Below are 12,984 nucleotides of genomic sequence, written 5' to 3'. Positions count from 1 at the left end.
TATAATTTCAATGTTAATAATAATAATAATAATAATAATAATAATAATAATAATAATAATAATAATAATAATAATAATAATAATAATTATTATTATTATTATTATTATTATTATTATTATTATTATTATTATTATTATTATTATTATTATTATTTTAAATAGTAGAACCTCAATTCTGAATAAAAGGTATGGCGCACTACACTAAACTTTTTCGCTCCAATACTTAAACCATATAATGTTGCAATTATCAATTTATTTACTGAAGCATTTATTTATGAAATGAACAATATCTCGTGAATCATTTTTTGAGAAAATTTGAAAAAGAACTTACCCTAAGAATAAACTCCCCTTCTGGATTTTTTCCTTTAAAAATACACATAACATTATAGGGTTGTTAATGAAATATTGATTTATGAAAATATATAAACATTTGTTTTACGAAGGCCATATTTTAAAATTTCCCATACATATTTTAAGTGAAACTATGAATTGTGGGTCGCCAGATGTATGGAAATATTGGTTGCCAGATTGGAAATGTGGGTTCCCATATTTTTGAATAGGGATGTTTTTAATATGACTGTATGCCATCTTCCCCAAATTAAACCCTTGTTCACGCCATCGAACAACACGCCAAAACACACAGAAATGTTCTGTCAGTTACACTGTAGGCTACCTTATAAATGGCCAAATATACCTATAATAGATAACATCTATTGTATGTTTGTATCTTCGGAAATCTCTCTGAATCCTTAATTTCTCTCCATCGTCTCCAAATTTCTTGCATTTTTTTTTCAAAATTTCACAAAATGAATCCAGTTTATGGTCTTTTGTTGCACTGACTACGTCGACAAAGTTTATTCACATGTTTTTTCAAGAACTTGGAAGTGCTGTTAAGTGTATTGTATATAACCATAACCAGAATTTCACGTTACATAAGGGATTAACTGTATTCCCAAGAACTTCCTTGAGCATAGATGTTCTTTTTTTCTTAATTACGTTGAACGTCCCCCTGTTGCTACACTGTTGTTTGTAACGAATATCCGGTTTCATGACTCTTGAAAGAGATTTTCGTGTTCAGTAGCGAATGAAACAAAAATAATATTTCGCAAAATGTTTTCATAATAACTCTGAAGATGTTTTAGATGCTGAAGGTCGTTTGTCCTTCTGAAAGTTTAAATACTCTGTGACCAGTTTTATTATTATTATTATTATTTTCAAGTTGCATTGCTACAGGGGATAACAACCTGTTTCACATTCCTGCAATCGCCAATTACACAGGTAAGAGAGGCGTGCTTATAATTAAGTGTGACGTCTGGGTTTGTAACGAGAATGTGTTAGGATATTCTAGTTTATAAATCTTCATTCGCACATGTATGAGAAGCATCTGAAGCAAGTGTAATATTTTGTTTAGGTCACTGGCAATATAACTACTAGAAGGATTATGTCAATATAGTCACTTCCGTACTATGCGACGCGTTCGTAGGCGATGGTACTTGAGGTGTATGCTATTGAATTGCTACTGACGCAATAGCAAGAGTTTTGTTAGTGTTTTCAGTGTATATTTTCTAAAATATAAAATTACAACGAATGACTGTCAAATATTATGTCGTAAAATTGCTGTTATACTATATTTATTATTAAGATAAATAATGATTGATCGTGAAGAACATTAGTCGTTAATCTTAATATCAATAATCATCGTTAATATCAATTGTAATGCTACTGTGTTGCTTGATTGCTACATTTATCAGTGATATATTGCATTCTGATTGGAAAGATTAATATGTAACACCTTAAAATCAATAATAATGAAAAATAGAAAAGTTAAAAATTATATATATATATATATATATATATATATATATATATATATATATATATATATATATATATATATATATATATATATATATATATATATATATATATATATACAGGCCCCCTCCTCCGTTCTGAATATACACTATCTAAAGTGAGAAACTGGTAGTGAAAATAGCAATTATTTCCTAAAATTTCATGTCATGTTTTCGTTTCGGGTTTAAAAGCAAGGGTTTTGCTAAACACAATAGTTTAAGTCAGTTCCTCATACACATCACAGATGCCTAAAGGCATTTAAAAAAAATAAATTTGATTGAAATGTACTGATAGTTATTGGTGCACCCCCGTCAGAAAATCCTGCATCCGGTCCTGTATAATATATATTCTAAATATTTACCCGAAGCGAACGGTGGTTGTGGATCTGTAATAGTACGCTCGTCTCTGGGGTTTCTGACTCGATCTTAGATCGCGCCAAGTGGCCTTTGTATTGGTATGCGTGGACTTTCTCAAGGTTCTCCCTTGGGCTGTGATGGCTCAGTGATGGCTGTGATGGACAAACGCCATGTGCGTGGTTTTTCTCGGAGTTTTCCCGTTTCCTCCCACTTTATTAATTCCACCATTTCATTCATTTCTCAACATCACCGTTTCCATTAGCCTAGCCGGCATAATCGTGGGACATAAAACTTAAATATTTCATTCTTTCGAGGTTCTCCCGTCTCTTCCCACTTTCTTCGTTCTACTATTTATTCCATTATCACAATCAGCATCATCTTCCTTAGTCCCGGTCAATAATCGTGAAACGTTTAAACTGAAATAAGGTATAGAGCCTATAGGTTTGCGCCTTTACTGCATATGGTCCTAGGTTCGATTTCCTGTGGGAGAGCACTGAACATATTATAGTGGTTCCAATTCCACCATAAATGTAGGTACACGTCGCAAGTAGACTAGATGCTAAAAAAAGTGACGGTAAACTCCAACAAAACAACTACAACAATATTAGATGTTGTATGATTCCTATACGCAAATAAATTAAACTAAATTCAATTAAAATATCATATGTCTTTCCGTACGAGCAGGGACGTAGAGGTCACATCATTCATCATGTAGAGACCAAATTTTAAATTTAAATTTCATATTGACCCAACTGGGAGACGGCGGTTTGCATATACGTACCTACGTATAAGGCCATGTTTCTCGTTAAAAAAAAAAAAAAAGAAAAAAGTAATAACGATATTAAAAGTTAACATTTTTACTTTCTGCTGCAAAGTATTGTTCTTAGACATTTTCCTTTGTTATATTAAGTTGCATCTTATATGTAAGCTTTCCTCTTTTTTTATATATCTTGAACAACTAAACTAATAAACGTCAATAATATTTTTTTCATATTTTCTGAATAATCTTTAAAATATTTCAAATAAGGAATGCCACATTATATTGAGGTCAATACTCATTTTATTATGTGAGGTTGTCACAGCAAGCACTTCGTGCTTCAGAAATATAAAATTAATGTGACTAAAACTCAGAAAACTGAACAACACACAGGTTAATTGCCTCACAATGATGAAGCAACACCGAGAAGTACGTGACTCCGGCGGAAATCAAGCCCGGAACCACATACACAAAATGTACACACGCTACAAGATCCGGTTTCATTGTAACTTGTATTCTCTTTTCAATTTTTTTTTTTCTATATTTCTAACTAACTGAAACAAGCACTCGTCGTTCTCAGGTCTTAATCCAGAACCTTAATAAACAAAGAAGAAGAAGAAGGTCGTTAAAGAAATTCTCCACAACCATTCTATTCCCGGGTATTTATCCTGTGCTTTTATGTAGGCCCGCATAACCAAACATGATGTTGGTTACATACAGGTCAGGCGTTACACCAAATTTTGACCCAGAAAATCCCCCCCCCCGAGCTGAAAAATAGGAAAAAGACTTTGTACGCAATTAGATCTACGCGTACAAAATGTATTAGCGATAGGATCCTTTCTATGCCAAAGGCTGATGACAGACACACACGTGACATACACATTACTTTATTGTTATTAAGGACTGGTAGAACATTTTTGTCTCTATTTTTGTTAACTGCAAATACTGTCTAAAAATGCAGATAGTTCATTCTGCCTTATATGGTAGTACTATGTGTATATACTCTACCAACTCTATGGATGCAAGTCACACAATACATGAAAATATTGACCTATGTAATTTTGGTTACTTTTTCTGACGTATATTCCTCTACCTTAGTGTCCTCGTTGTTGGTCTAATCGCACTAGCCCTAGCCTTTAGTACATACACGTGGTTTTGGGTTCGATTCTCCACGAGAAAGTGCCGAACATACTAGAGCGGTAAACTACTACTGTTTGTATTCTCGTTGCTGAGAAAGGACAAAAAAATGCAAAATGATCCATCAACCCTTTGCTTTAACACATTTACAATATACAATGCGTTCAAAAAGTGTCTCTGCAGTGGATTAAGGCAAAGACATACATAGAAACACTCCAGTACAGTAAATTTTGAAAATAATCTATCATAGTATAAAGGCACAGGCCAATCTTCCTACAGATTCTTGTGAACACTCGAAATAAAGATTGATGATCTATAAATTGTATGTATCTTATTTGTGATAGCGTCCCTCAGTGCTTTAATAGTTTTAGGTCAATTCTGATACTGTTCAACAAATTATGTAGAACCACTTTTCAATGAATATTGTTTCACATTTTCTCTATAGTTGTCAGTCACCCTTACAAAACACGTATCCTACCAAAAAATACTTGTTGCTCAATTATTAACACGTAACACATACCTGTATTACTCGTTACTCTGGCCGATCTTTGAGCATAACAACTGTTTACAATGTTACGTGAATCATTTTTATTGTGCAGTATACGAGTCTATTCAGAGTTGACAGTTAAAGTCTTGCTACATTTTTATCTATGTCGGACTTTCATAATATAATATAAGATAACATACACATACACAAGGAAAAAAATAATATTTGGACCCTTTTCTTGCAATAACAAATGCATACGTCCAATGTGGAGCGATTTTTTGAACGCACTGTATATTTTGCAATATCCTTAGTGGTCGTCCACATATTACGTAACGCGGCAAAGGGGTTAGCGGATTCGAGCGTTACGAAGTGTGACAAGGGGGAGTAGGGAGTTTATATCTTCGTCACGTAACGCATTTTTTTTTTTTTTTTTTTTTGCTGTGATTTTTATTTTAATTTTCAGATTTATATGCAATCTTTTAAACAAATAATTTTATTCAGTTTTTTTCTTTTTTTACAAATAAACATTTCTATTGTTTTGGAAAATTGTGAACATATAGCCTATATAAATTGAATCATGCAGCAGGGATTCGAAGACGCTACTAGACACCAGTATGACTGACGAGAAACCCTGTGTGCATTACAATATAATAAAACTTCGTTTTGTGGCTATATGTTCACAATTTTATGGCGTTTTGTCCCAGCATTGCGTTTACGGCACTCACTTTTCTGGAGTTAGTTGTTAATAATCGTAACCAGCGCTTGAAATTGCCCTCGCGTTCCCACTCGTATCGCTATTTCTGAGAATATTATTAAAACCTTTTGATTGGAATCATTACCCATTTCATTCTTCTAAGGAGTTTCGCATGTGAAACAGAAGAAACTCTTTTTCCGCGAAGAAACGACCTAAGATTTGGAGAGCAAAATAAAATATCAAAAACTTAATTCGTCTGACATTCATTTCGTACTGAATGTTTTTATTTTTGGATTTGAATATTTCTGTAGAAATCGAGTTTATTCGCATTGTGGGACTGATTTAGAACAAGAAGAATTTGAAAAGGGATAAACTGAAGTCCAAAGTCCAAAGAAGATGCTCGAAAGCTTAATCAGAAACGAGATAACCTATTCCTTCACGTGTGCATCCACTTCGAATCAGTGGTCGACGAGGAAGAGAACTTCTTTGCATCGCCGGGACTGACAAACTTAAATACACTGGCAAAGGATCCTGGATCCCGGTAAAATGGAGTCGATGTCAGTTCTTTAGATCCTTTCACCTTGTATCTTTCGGCAATATTTCCTCCTTACGATCGTCGGTGACCTAAAAGGATAGGTGCGATCTCCTTGGGAAGACGTCAGTATGCAGTTCCGAAGAATTAAGACGTTAATTAAGCAATCTTATGGCGTTAAAATATTATTACGGTACTACCATTTTCTAATACTGTGACTTGTTGGGGGGAAAACACTACAAGTATAGTTAGAATACAAGCATTTTGTTATAAAAAGGACTACCATTGAATACAGTTTTTTATTGTAATAACCACCAAAATAAGCGAAATTGGCGGGAAAAAGAATCAAAAAAGTGTTACGTAACAGAGAGTGTAGGAATTCGGCCTTCCGTTACGAAGTGTGACAAGGGGGAGGGAGTGGGAGTAAAATTAGTCAAAAATAGCATCACGTAATATGTGGGCGGCCCCTTAGCACTTAGCGGGAAAAAACTTCAAAAGATGAGACATATACAAATTGATAGATCTGATTAAGCTGAACAAAGTGATAATGCGTGAGTGTAAAAAATCTCATGCGTAGTTTTTGAGAAAACGGAGGAAAACAAATTTCTTTATAATTCTAAAAATTGATACAGTACGAGAAAAATTTCACTTATTGAAGTGAAACGGGCACTGAAATTTGATATTAGTAGAACAATGATACATAGTAAAGTTAACCCTTTAAGTATGGATGGCGTATATTTACGCACTCCGCAATGAAAGAATTGTAGTACAGATGGCGTATGTATACGAGCTTTGAATGTGGTTTTATTTCATACTAACAGATAATTTTTCTTCATAATTTCGGTACGGAAAGTAGCAGTAAGTTGTTGCAGTTTGTATAATAATAAAAAAAAAATTAACAATTTTTCTATTGTCAAGCAAATTAAAAAAAAAACTTTCAAAAACATCTTGTCACCAAAAGTTATACACTTGAGGGATTAAGATAAGCGATATATCACATCGGGCTGAACAAAATAACATATTTAAGCAGTGACGTACGCAGGAATTTATTTCGTGGGGTCCAAATTCAATGTAAAGATAAATTATATTAAAATTCGTAAAATCATTAATAAAATTAGACTAAATTTACAGAAAAGTTGGGATTTCCGGCGGAGGTTCGGATCCAGACCCCAGGACCCACTGCCTGCCTACGTCTCTAACCTTAAGAATGAATTTTCATGTAGGCTATAGTTTCCGAGAAAATCGAAAAGAACGAACTTTTGTGCAGCTAAAAAGCATGTTGTTCGTTCCCAGTAGTAATTGTTAGCTTTTGCTTTATACACTGTTAATTGGCAGGTGCTTGTCTGTGATTTTCTTGACGGTGACACACACACACTATTTGTAATTTACGGTAGATTTAAGAATCCAGCAATATTTTAATATAGATACTTTCTTTCAAGATTTTTTTTTAAAATTCAGTTATTTGTGACTTGAGTTTGCGATGAATAAAAAATTTTGGGTGTGAAAATAGACTTTTCATGGAACTTAAATACGAGATGGCAACAATGATTTTCACACTTTCACTCTCATTAATTTAATCACCGTCCTTCACGGTCGGATACTTTGCTTTATCTTCCATTTTTTTTTTTTTTTTTTTTTTTTTAGATGAAAATGTCGTAATCTGTCACGTTCTGCCGGAGCATAAAATGGGACTCCTATTTGTCACAAAAAAATACGTAGACCCATCCAATATATGTACAGTATACATACAATAAAATAATTTCATTTAGAGATAATTATTGGCATTTTACATCTGTGTATTTAGATTGTGTTCAGCGTCCGTTTGCAGCACGGAGATTTATAGCTTACATGAAATTGAAACCACATATGGTGCGTTTAGTGGACAGGATAATCAAATAATTTTCCGCATATTTCATCTTTAAGATCTTTATCTGAAGCGTCTTACAGAGCTTAAAAGATTCGTTTTCCAAATATTGTAAATAAGTCTAATACTGTCAAAAAGAAAGTTAACTTTTCCATGTACTTAAACGTGTCGTACAAACTTTGTCTTTTTTGTCACTACTTTATTAATTGAACCTGATTCCTTTGTGCTCTGAACGATCAATATATCCTCACTGCTAATCGTTACTGGACCCTCCAACTTAGAGGCTTTTTAGATTTTATATTAAAATCTACAGCAAATTTTATTCAGTAATTTTAGAACTTATTACATATTTACGCAATAGTTTTTGGGAGTGGGAAGAACCTCTCCTCCTCCAGGAGAACGTCTCTTCAGATTTGAAGGTTGCGCGGTGGCTCAGTGGTAGAGCGTTCACTCTGGTGCATGCGGTCCTTGGTCCCTGCCCAGCCCAGCTAGCGCCAAGTGAGTTTTGTGGTGGACAAATACCGTGTACGTGGGTTTTCTCTGGGTTCTCCCGTTCCCTCCCACTTTCTTCATTCCGCCTTTCACTCGTTTCTCATCATCATTGTCTCCTTTAGCCTAGCCGGCATAACCGTTGGACGTAAAATTTAAAAATTTCATTTTATTTTATTTTTTCAGATTTGGCTTACCTTATTTATATGAGAAAGAAAAACAATGACATGGTATAATTTACTTGTAATCACAATACATTTAACTTTTAAAAACTAGGCTTCCTTCGTGGTTATATAGTTAGCGTATGCGTCTTCTGCTCGGGAAGTCCGGGTTTGATTCCCAGTGGAAGCTCATCGGTTCGGATTCCACGTTAAGCTGTAGCCTTGTTGATAAAAGAAACGTTAAATCCCAGTCTTTTTTTTTTTTTTTTTTTTTTTTTTAATATTCCAGTATGGCAGACGGAGCTGTGAAACGCTAATTGAAAATTGGGGGAACCGAGTTGGCAACATGAGAGAAGTATCAACTACTTTTTCTCCTTGGTCAATGGGCAGTGAACCTCCTTAAATCCATATACTTATAGACCGACTTATAGTTCCATAGGTGTGTAGTGATTGGTCGTTTAGAAAGTACCTGTTTCGCATATAAAAACCCTACCGAAGAAATGAAATGGGTTACGTCCATTAGCACGATGAACCGACTTCCACCTTCCAGTTATATCTGCTGATGCAGGCAACTCTCCTAGCGAGGCATGGAGTTCATGGTCGCCGGAGCCACCACCCCTCACCACTTCTTCCTGTTGATGCCGAAGCACCGCAGAGTAACGAATATCACTATGTGACCACAATCCGGCATTGTCCATCCAACCCAATCTGGGAATCTGCCTGTCTCACCTTCACGTGGTGAGGTACAACGTACACTCCCGGACCAAATGATACGTATGTTAGTCATTCATTTTGGGAGATGGAATATGAATCTTCTTCCCCGATAAGGCTGGCTGAAGTCAATCTAATTCTGGGAAACCCTGCCTGCTTCACTTTTATTTGCTGAAGTACCATTTACATTCTTGGACCCTATGGCTCCTGTTCATCTCTCATTTAGGACGTGGGACGCCTCTCTTAACTTATAATAGAGTCCTGAGATCATGACAGGTGAACATTCTCAGGCTTGTATCCCTTTGTTTTATCATTATTGTATGTTACTGTCTACTGTAAGAGATGATATATATTAACAATGTCAACTGTTAATCGTAAACTTTTATGATTGAAATATTGATGGAAACCTATCCCTGATATGTTCTAAAAGGATTAATGAATAAAGTTATAAATGCAAGGTGATATTACACATCACCTTACATTATACATATATAGTTAATGTTTTAGAAACTGCGTAATTAAAATTTCAATTTTTTCATATTTTGGACTTTTGATTTGCATATTTTCTTGTTTGTTCTTCATGATTTGCCTCTCTTTACTCATAATATTAACGTGCTCAATTTGAAACTATTGCTGTCATCTCTGGATCGCTCTGAGAACTTATCAAATCTCTTTGGTTCTCTAGAAACGTGAACATTACGCAAAAGCGACGAAAAATGACTGGAGCTTTCGAAGTGTAGATATAGAAAAAAAAAAAAAAGATGTTTCAGGTTCCCTATGTGAAACTAACAATAGTAAGAGAGAATACAGCAATCTTGCAGGAAAATAGAAAAAAAAAGACAAGAAAATTGTCAGGACATTGACAAGAAACTATTCTAAGAATGGCAGTAGAAAAATATGGGAAAAACTTAAAAAGGAAAGAAAGAAACAAATATAAAATTGAAGATGTACTGTATTTTGATCATTGTGACAAACTGCCATATCTATTTTCCAACTTGACAATTACGAGTCTTTCCTGTGCTCCTCATGGTTCTATGTTTCAAGTCAGAAATCCGGGACACTGAAATTTGGGAACACAATTTATGTCCTCAATTCGTATTGTTGGGCTTATAAATATGGCTAATATATAAAATATTCTGAGAACTATTGATTCAATGGTAGAGCGCTAACTTATGGTGCGTGTGGAATCCCTGGTTCGATACCAGCCGGGGACAAACGCCGTGTGCATTAGTTTTCACAGGGTTCTCTAGTTTCCTCCCACTTCCATCATCCCATCATTTCATTCATTATCACCGTCTTCCTTAGTCTCGATACATAATCGTGCTACGTTAAACTAAATAAGAAGTCCTTCGTGAATAAGCGATTAGCATACGCGCCTTTCGCGTGGGAGACTCGGGTTCATTCCCTGCGGGAGCTCATGTGGTTCGGATTCCACGTTAATCAATAGGTCTACGTCTCATATAGTCTCGCTGCTGAACGGAACGTTAAATTCAAAATTAACTCAACTCAATGTTAAACTAAATAAAAAGAACTACAGTGATATCTTGGAATATGAACTTAATATGTTCTAGAAACCTGTTCGAGTTCCAAGACATTTTTTTAACCTTTAAAATAATAGAAACTAGACTAACATACCTACTAGGAAATGTTATGATTACATCACTGCTTGAAGATGATGCTAGGTCACTAGGTTAATTGAAGTTTAAAATTTAGTTTAAGGGGGAGCAACTGGATTGCGCACACTCTAGATCCCAAATTGCGCAGAAATCCCTGTTAGCCTTTTTCAACACAGATTTTTGTCCAACTTTGTTACAATGATAGCTTTAAAATCTGTGCACAAACACGGTTTTCCTTCAGACTAGGATAGAAACAGAAATTAGAAATAAAATACAAACTATATTGAGGATTATACTAACTAAAGACAGTACGGTACCTACTTAACTTAGACTGCAAATTCAAGTAGGCTCGATATAAGTGTTTGTTGCCCTGTATCTTTCTCCTCCAAGATGGACCAAAATTTAATCGACACTCAATTATGTTACATTCTGGAAATACTTCCCTGATAGCTTCGTGAGCTGCAGTTTCAAAATCTACATGGATTGATTTCAAATTTATTTCAGGTTCTAAACTTCTTATCATTTCCCACATTGATTTGTAAATTTGCCTAGCCTTTCCCAGCAAAAACATATAACATAGAGGGAAATAAAATCCATGTTTGTATGCGTGAATAGTATACAGCTGTTGAAAATTACAAGGAGTATATGTAAAGGTACCATCGGCGTAAACCTTAACATCATTTGTCTCTCAGATAGATGTGAAAAGTGAAACGATCAGAAATGTTACTTCAACTGCATTAAATTTATTAACACTAATACTACAAATGTAACAATTAATAAGTTAGAGAAGAAATTTTTAGAGAGCTTCAAAATGTGACGTTGGAGAAAGGTGGAGAAGATAAAATGGACAGAGAGAGTAACAAACGATGTTTTAAAACGGATAGGAGAGAAGAGGACGCTTCTAGCCATCATTCTTCGTAAAAAGGCCAATTGGATTGGACATCTTGCGAAAAAAAAAATGTCTTTTTCATACCGCTATAGAAGGAAAGATGGAAGGAAGGCGAAGAATAGGAAGAAGAAGAACACAAGTGATCGATGATTTGAAAAATGAAAGAAAATATTGGTAGTTAAAAGACAAATCTGATAATCGAGTAACATAGAAGAAACATTTCCTGGCCCAAACTGAAAATTAAGAAGAGAAAAAATCTCCGTCATTAGTCCCGAGACCTGCCAAAAGGCACAATACTTAATAATAATAATAATAATAATAATAATAATAATAATAATAATAATAATAATAATAATAATAATAATAATAATAATAATAATAATAATAATAATAAAAAATTTCTACTATTCAGTTGTTCATCATAGTCAAGCTTATAGGAAAAAACAGCCAACAATATCGAAATATTGAAACTATACTAAATTTCATTGCAAACACTACAACTATGTACAGTAATTATCACTGTACATACTTAATATTACTTACACAAGTTAGAACGATAGATAATCTTAGCTTCTTCATTTACAAATAGAGAAATTTTTCTCCATCATGACTGAACTCATCTTCTCAAAACCATCTCTGAACTCATCTCTCACCAAACTCTAGAAACCATTTGCTCAACAGCCTCTGTAATATTTCTCGAACTAAGTTGTGTGAGTTTTTTTTCAGAATACAGTACATACCTTCTTTACACCTCTTTATATTCTTATGTGTTAATTACTCTGAATTTTCTAAATTAGATAGCTCACGACAGTCCTAATAATTTTATTCGTTTTTTCGTTCGTGTATTCCGCTGCTGTTTTGTTACAAATTTTTCACACACATATTCAAACATAACAGAAAGGGAAATATTTTCCATCTGACAATATTGCTTAATTTTTTGTGCGCAATCCTGTACATTATGACAGCTTGTCAACAGCTTATCAGATAAAACTGATAAAACCGGAAAAGTTTGCGGTATTTCATTGCAGCCGTTTAGGCACACGGAACATGATTTTTTCTAAATATGCAAGTTGTCTCAACATATTATGAAATATGAAAACGCTACTGCCGTAAACATCACGACGCCCTTCAAGACTCGTCGCGGCGCCGTGCCGTACACAGCGTGTTGATCACTATTGTCGTTTATGGTTCTCTACAGACTAGACAGAGTGCGTCTGAGAAAATTCAGAAGTTTAATCTTGTATTATTGATACTTTATAGAATGTGATTTAGACTTTAAAAAAAAAAAAAAATCAAACAAATGAATTTGATATTGTAATACTTGGAATATATATTTTCAAAAACCAAGCTACAATTGGATACAAATGTGTAAATATGAACATCAAACATTTTCGAAACGTAAAATTTCCAACTATACTTCAGAGCTATGCAAGTCTT

General features: G+C 34.2%; 1 protein-coding gene across 1 annotated transcript in view; it reads left to right on the top strand.

Annotated features, from left to right (window-relative positions):
* Positions 1-12,984, top strand: part of LOC145686754 (CD109 antigen-like) — a 257,687-nt gene that overhangs the window by 148,629 nt on the left and 96,074 nt on the right. The gene's annotated exons all lie outside the window — the stretch shown is intronic.

Source organism: Thermobia domestica, chromosome 1 (assembly GCF_964235325.1).
Source record: "Thermobia domestica chromosome 1, izTheDome1.hap1.1, whole genome shotgun sequence".
Lineage (NCBI taxonomy): Eukaryota > Metazoa > Arthropoda > Insecta > Zygentoma > Lepismatidae > Thermobia > Thermobia domestica.
The sequence above is the reverse complement of the archived record's forward strand: the minus strand, read 5'-3'. Positions and strand labels throughout refer to the sequence as shown.